Consider the following 7,067-nt stretch of genomic DNA (forward strand, 5'->3'; position numbering starts at 1 on the left):
GGCCCTCTGACTCCCAGGCTTGTGCCCTAACCATTTGGCCACGCTACCTCTCCAATCAGCTCATGTTGTTCCCCTCAGTCTGGGGCTCCCTTCCCCCCTAAATCTTACAGTCTAATCACAGGCTTACAGTCTAATCACGGGCTTACAGTCTAATCGTCAAACGGCAGGGACTGTCTCTATCTGTTGCCGACTTGTTCATTCCAAGCGCTTAGTACAGTGCTCTGCACATAGTAAGCGCTCAATAAATACTATTGAATGAATAAATCTTCCAGGCCACAGCTCTGTAGACTGTAAGCGCCCCGCTCAGGGCCGCACCTGGAGAGTTTCCAGTCCTCTACCAGTCTCGGCTATGGGAGGGAGAGTCAAACAGAGGTCTACCCATTTCATTCCTAGCTCGGCCAGTGGCTAGCGAGTGGAAGGCCATCTGCTACAAGTCTAAACTCCCCCTTGCTGGGCAGTAGCGGCAGGGGAGAGAGTCGCGGGCAGAGACTCAAGTTTACTGCGCAGAAGGAGGCAATGGTAAACCACTTCCATATTTTAACCAAGAAAACCCTATGGATCCACTACCGGCACGATCGCAGATGGAGAGCGGGACGTTCTGGGAGAGATGTGTCCGAGGCGTCGCTATGGGTCGGAAAAGACTCGACGGCATAAGACAAGACTGTAAGCTCCTCGAGGACATGGATCATGTCTATTACCCCTCTTGTACTTTCCCAAGGGCTTAGTCCTGTGCTAAGGTCAGAGCAAGTATCTAATAAACACCACCGATAGATCGATAGTCCGGATTTATTCTGAAAACCAAGATCAAATGACGACATGGGCCTGGAAGTCAGAGGACCTGGGTTTTAATCCCAGCTTCCCCACTTGCCTGCTGTGTCACCTTAGACAATTCACTTAACTGTTCTGTGCCTCGGTTTCTGCCTTATCTGTTTTCCTACTATCTAGACTGTGAGCCCCATAATAATTAATAATAAGTATGGCATTTGTCAAGCGCTTACTATGTGCCAAGCACTCTTCTAAGCAGGGGTAGATACAAGGCTATCAGGTTGTCCCACATGGGGCTCCCAGTTTCAATCCCCATTTTACAGATGAGGTAGTTGAGGCACAGAGAAGTGAAGTGACTTGCCCAAAGTCATACAGCGGCCAAGCGGCGGAGTCAGGATTAGAACCCAAGACCCCTGACTCCCAAGCCCGTGCTCTTTCTGTTAAACCACACTGCTTCTCAATAATGCCCCATGTGGGACAGTGATTGGGTCCAACTTGATTAATCTTGTATGTTCCAGCCCTTAACTCAGTGGTTGGAACATAGTAAAGGCTTAACAAATATTACAGTTGTTATTATGTTATCCTTCTGCTTCATGGGATAGTTCAGTCCTCCCTAATCTCGTTTTAGGTCACCTGCATTTTATATATATAAAATATATATAAAATAATATTTAAATTATATAATATATAATATTATATCACACACGATATTTTGTATATAATATAATATATAACATTATACATTAGATATTATATAGATATGTATATATATATTGGACAGAACTAAGAACCTCCAACGGGCTCTCTCTCGCTCTCCCTCTGGACTGTAAACTGCTCATCCTCCAGATCATAAACTCGATGTGGATGGGGAATGTGCCCATTATTTTGTTATATTGTACTCTCCCAATCGCTTAGTACAATGCTCTGCAGACAGGAAGTGCTCAATAAATACCACTGATTGATTGATTATGGGCTGGGAACGTGTCTACCAACTCTGTGATATTGTTATACTGCACTCTCCCAATTGCTTAGTACGGTGCCGCGCACACAGAAAGCGCTCAGTAAAAACGATTGTTGATTGATTGATTGATCGATCGACAGAAACGACGTTATTTGACGTGCCTTGTGCCTCTTCACTGGGCCAGATGAAAATCAAGGTCACTGAACTTTCCTTTCCCCACTGATTTCATCAACTCTCAGTCTCTTGGCTGTGGTTACACTAGGGAGTAGGGAGGGGCAGTGGTTAGGAGGTAAAGACAATTTGAGGAGTTGCTTCTTTCAACAGGTTCTAGAACCACACCTGTCCTAGAGAGTTTAAGTTTATTATAGGTTTGTAGGCTTTTTCTATTCCCCTTCCAAACTGTAAATTCCTAAGGGTCAGGGCCTGGGTGTTGTCTTTTTTGTTGTTGTTTTTAAATAGTACCTGTTGAGTGCTTGCTACATTCCAGGCATTGTACTAAATGCTGGGGTAGATATGAGATAATCAGATTGGACACAGTCCACGTCCCGCGTGGGGCTCACACTCTTAATCCCCGTTCTGCAGATGAGGTCACTGAGGTCCAGAGAAGGGAAGTAACTTGCCCAAGATCACACAGCAGACAAGGGGCAGAGCGGGGATTAAACCAGGTCCTTCTGACTCCCAGACCCATGTTCTATCCACTAGACCACGCTGCTTCACATCTCGCTTTTGATTCCCCTCCAAGACCTGGCCACTTGGGTCTAAGGGCACAGTCCCATTCATGATGTCAGCTGACCTAGACCTGACTGTCCGTCTCCTCCTCTAGCCTAAAAACTCCTTTCATTCATTCATTCAAAGGTATTTAATGAGCGCTCACTGTGTTCAGAGCTCTGTATTGAGCTTTGGAAAGTACAGATTGGTAACAGGGATTGTCAGCAATCAGGAAATCAGCCTACTGACTCTGGTACGTTGTACTCTTCCAAGCGCCCAGTACAGCCGCTCCATAAATCCCGCTGATAGATAGACTGGTTTGATTTTGTTCCAGGATCCCGCTGCCTTCAAGGTCATGATCCGCCGTGCGGCTGTTCAGTCTGGGTGGTTCCAGATCTGGTTCAGAGCTGGCAGCTTGTTAATCGTCTGCGTGGAAATTCCCTCTCCAGCCATTCTCTGCTCTTGGTCACCTTCCAGGACTCAGCTTTTGCAACCCAGTTTTGATGTCCCCATCGCCATTTCTGGCAAATACACGGACTGTGGCTTGATTAGAGGGCGGGGTTCCTAAGAGCTTCCTCCTGTTTCTTCTTCGCCCTTCAAGAGGCGTCTTCTGGAACCACTGATGACTAATGACTTGATAATAATAATAATAACGATTGTGGTATTTAATAATTGTGGCATTTGTGAAGCGCTTACTAAGTGCCAGGCGCTGCAGAGAAGCGGCGTGGCTCAGTGGAAAGAGCACGGTCTGAGGAGTCAGAGGTCATGGGCTCGAATTCCGGCTCTGCCACTTGTCAGCTGTGTGACTGTGGGCAAGTCACTTAACTTCTCAGTGCCTCAGTTACCTCATCTGTAAAATGGGGATTAAGACTGTGAGCCTCACGTGGGACAACCTGATTACCCTGTATCTACCCCAGCGCTTAGAACAGTGCTCGGCACATAGCAAGCGCTTAATAAATACCAACAGTATTATCATTATTATTATTACTAAGAATTGAGGTACATCAAGCCGATCAGGTTGGACACAGTCCCTGTTCCATGTGGGGCTCACAGTAATAATCCTTATTTTACAGATAAGGGTACTGAGGCACAGATAAGTTAAGTGAATTAACCCCAAGGTCCCACAACGGACCAGTGGTAGAGCCAGGACCGAGGTCCGTGCCCTAGCTGTTAAGGTTCATTAGGTGCCAAGCATTCAACTAAGCAGTGGGGTAGATATAAGATAATCAGGGCCCAGGTGAGGCTCACAGTCTAGAGAAGCAGCGTGGCTCAGTGAAAAGAGCTCGGGCTTGGGAGTCAGAGGTCATGGGTTCGATTCCCAGGTCTGCCACTTGTCAGCTATGTGACTGTAGGCAAGTCACTTAACTTCTCTGTGCCTCAGTGACCTCATCTGTAAAATGGGGGTGAAGACTGTGAGCCTCATGTGGGACAGCCTGATTACCCTGTATCTACCCCAGCACTTAGAACAGTGCAGAGCACATAGTAAGCGCTTAACAAACACCAAATTATTATTAAGTAGGAGGGAGAACAGGTATTGAATCCCCATTTTGCAGACGAGGAAACCGAGGCACAGAGAAGTGAAATGACTTACCCAAGTTAACACAGCAGACAAGAGGCAGAGCAAGGATTAGAACCCATGACCGTCCAACTCTCAGGCCCGTGCCCTAACCACTACGCTATGCTGCTTCTTACACCTGATTTGCTGGTATACTCCCCAGATTTTAGCACAGAGTAAGCACTTGTGTAATTATTATAATTAGGTTGAGCTAGGCCAAGATGGGAGGGGTTCAGGGTGGGATGCAGGGAAAGTGTCTGTTTACTGTTACATTCTACTCTCCCAAACGCTCATCTGTAAAATGGGGATGAAGACCCTGAGCCCCACGTGGGACAACCTGATCACCTCGTATCCCCCCAGCGCTTAGAACAGTGCTTTGCACATAGTAAGCGTTTAACAAATACCACCATTATTATTATTATTAGTATAGTGCTTTGCACACAGTAAGCATTCAATACTGAGAGATAGAGCACATCCCTAGGAAAACCTACCTCCCTTTCCTCCAACCCCTTTTCTTCTTATTTTAATCAATCAATCAATCAGTTGTATTTATTGCTTACTTTATGCAGACCATTGTACTAAGCGCTTGGGAGAGTACAACGTGACAGAGTTGACAGACACGTTCCCTGTTCAGAGCGAGTTTAGAGTCTGTTGGTTCTTCTGAATTTGACGAATTCTTCAGGGAAATCTGAGGAAGCCTCACCCTTTAGCATCCCCACCTCCTAAAAGTCCGCCCCTCAGCCCCAAAGTGATAATATGGAACTATGATGATAATGATAATATCATTTGTTAAGCGCTTACAATGTGCCAAGCACTGTTCTAAGCACTGGGAGTGGGTATACAAGGTAATCAGGTTGTCCCACACAGGGCTCACCGTCTCGATCCCCATTTTATAGATGAGGGAACTGAGGCATAGAGAAGTGAAGGGACTCACCCAAAGTCACAAGGCTGATAAGTGGCAGAGCTGGGATTAGAACTCATGACCTCTGACTCCCAAGCCCGGGCTCTTGCCACTGAGCCATGCTGCTTCTCTGAACTTATCCCGATCTTCCAGTGGAGAAACGAACCTCGGGGAAAGGATGAAGTCAGAATCCCCAGTGACCTCGCTAAATAATGATGATAATAATGTTGGTATTTGTTAAGCACTTTCTATGTGCAGAGCACTGTTCTAAGCGCTGGGGGAGACACAGGAGAATCAGGTTGTCCCCCATGAGGCTCACAGTCTTAATCCCCATTTTACAGATGAGGTAACTGAAGCACTGAGAAGTTAAGTAACTTGCCCACAGTCACACAGCTGACAAGTGGCAGAGCCAGAATTCAAGCCCATGACCTCTGACGCCCAAACCCGGGCTTTTCCCACTGAGCCACGCTGGAGAGTGTCAGCAACAAAAAAAGAGGGCTTTCGGTAAGGAGAGGTTGCATTCACGGAAGGAAAACAAACTGCCCCGATAGAAGATGGGTCACTTAGTCATTTGTACGAGAACCACCGAAGCAGAGCTAGAGGTCCTAGTGGGCCACAAACCGTCCGCAGCAGGCATCCTATTGCTGCTCAGTAAACATTTGTTACTGGTGGTTGAGATGGAGTTTTCCAGAATTTCCTGGTGAAATCCAGAATCATTCAGGCCCTGATTTGAATCCTGTATCCAGTTCTGAGAGGCAGCGTGGTTCAGTGGAAAGAGCCTGGGCTTGGGAGTCAGAGGTCATGGGTTCGAATCCCAGCTCTGCCACTTGTCAGTTGTGTGACTGTGGGCAAGTCACTTCACTTCTCTGAGCCTCAGTTACCTCATCTGTAAATTGGGGATTAACTGTGAGCCTCACGTGGGACAACCTGATTACCCTGTATCTACCCAAGCGCTTAGAACAGTGCTCTGCACATAGGAAGCGCTTAACAAATACCAACATTATTATTATTATTCTGGACTCCAGAAGCCTCAGAAGGATGTAGAGTAGTCATAGAGGTTTTGGAGGCTTGCCCCAGAGATGACTAAATAACTGAAACACTAGGATTTGAGAGGAAAGCTTAAAGGAACTGGTATTATTTGCCCAAACTGTACCCTCCCTTTCGTGGAATCCCTCCTGAAAAGCCACTTCCTTCAGGAAGCCTTCCCTGACTAATCTTCCCAACTTTCCACCCATCGCTTGCGCCCATCCACCTCTTTATTGATTTATTCATTTGTCTGTATGCATTATTTATATCTTTTTTCAGTCATAGCTCTAGTACGCTAATCTATTTACTGTCTTATTCATTAGCGTCTAAACTCTTGTAGAGAAGCAGCATGCCCTAATCCCGGCTCTGCCCCTTGTCAGCTGTGTGACTGTGGGCAAGTCACTTAACTTCTCTGGGCCTCAGTGACCTCATCTGTAAAATGGAGATCTGTGAGCCCTACATGGGACAACCTGATTATCCTGTATCTACCCCAGCGCTTGGAACAATGCTATGCACATAGTAAGCGCTTAACAAATACCAACATTATTATTCTTCTCTGGGCCTCAGTTCCTTCATCTGTAAAATGGGGATTGAGACTGTGAGCCCCACTTGGGACAGGGACTGTGTCCAACCTGATTTGCTCCCCCCAGCACGGTACAGTGCCTGGCACACAGTAAGTGCTTAACAAACACCACAGTTATTATTATTACTATTACTAATAGAGGATAGAACACGGGCCTGGAAGTCGGGAGTGCCTAGGTTCGAATCCCGGCTCTGCCATTTGTCTGCTGAGTGACTTAACTTCTCAGTGTCTCAGTTCCCTCATCTGTAAAATGGGGATTAAGACTGTGAGTCCCATGTGGGACAGGGACTTAGTACTGTTCCTGGCACATAGTGAATGGTTAACAAATACCATGATGATGATTACTATTATTATTATCATTATGTACCTTTTACCTAATAATAATAATTGTGGTATTTGTTAAGTGACTCCACTACTTGCCCGCTGGGTGATCCTGGGCAAATTACTTCACTTCTTTCCTCAGTTCCCTCATCTGCAAAATGGGGATTCAATACATGTCCTCCCTCCTACTTAGACTGTGAGCCCCATGTGGGACCTGATTAGTTCATCTCTAATCATAATAATTAGA

General features: G+C 46.2%; 1 non-coding gene across 1 annotated transcript; it reads left to right on the forward strand.

Annotated features, from left to right (window-relative positions):
- Positions 1–297: 297 nt before the first annotated feature.
- LOC114815514 lies at positions 298–435 on the forward strand. The gene has a single exon (XR_003763300.1). It is a non-coding gene; the product is annotated as a small nucleolar RNA SNORA7 (small nucleolar RNA).
- Positions 436–7,067: the final 6,632 nt, after the last annotated feature.

The sequence above is a fragment of the Ornithorhynchus anatinus genome, chromosome 1 (genome assembly GCF_004115215.2).
Source record: "Ornithorhynchus anatinus isolate Pmale09 chromosome 1, mOrnAna1.pri.v4, whole genome shotgun sequence".
NCBI lineage: Eukaryota > Metazoa > Chordata > Mammalia > Monotremata > Ornithorhynchidae > Ornithorhynchus > Ornithorhynchus anatinus.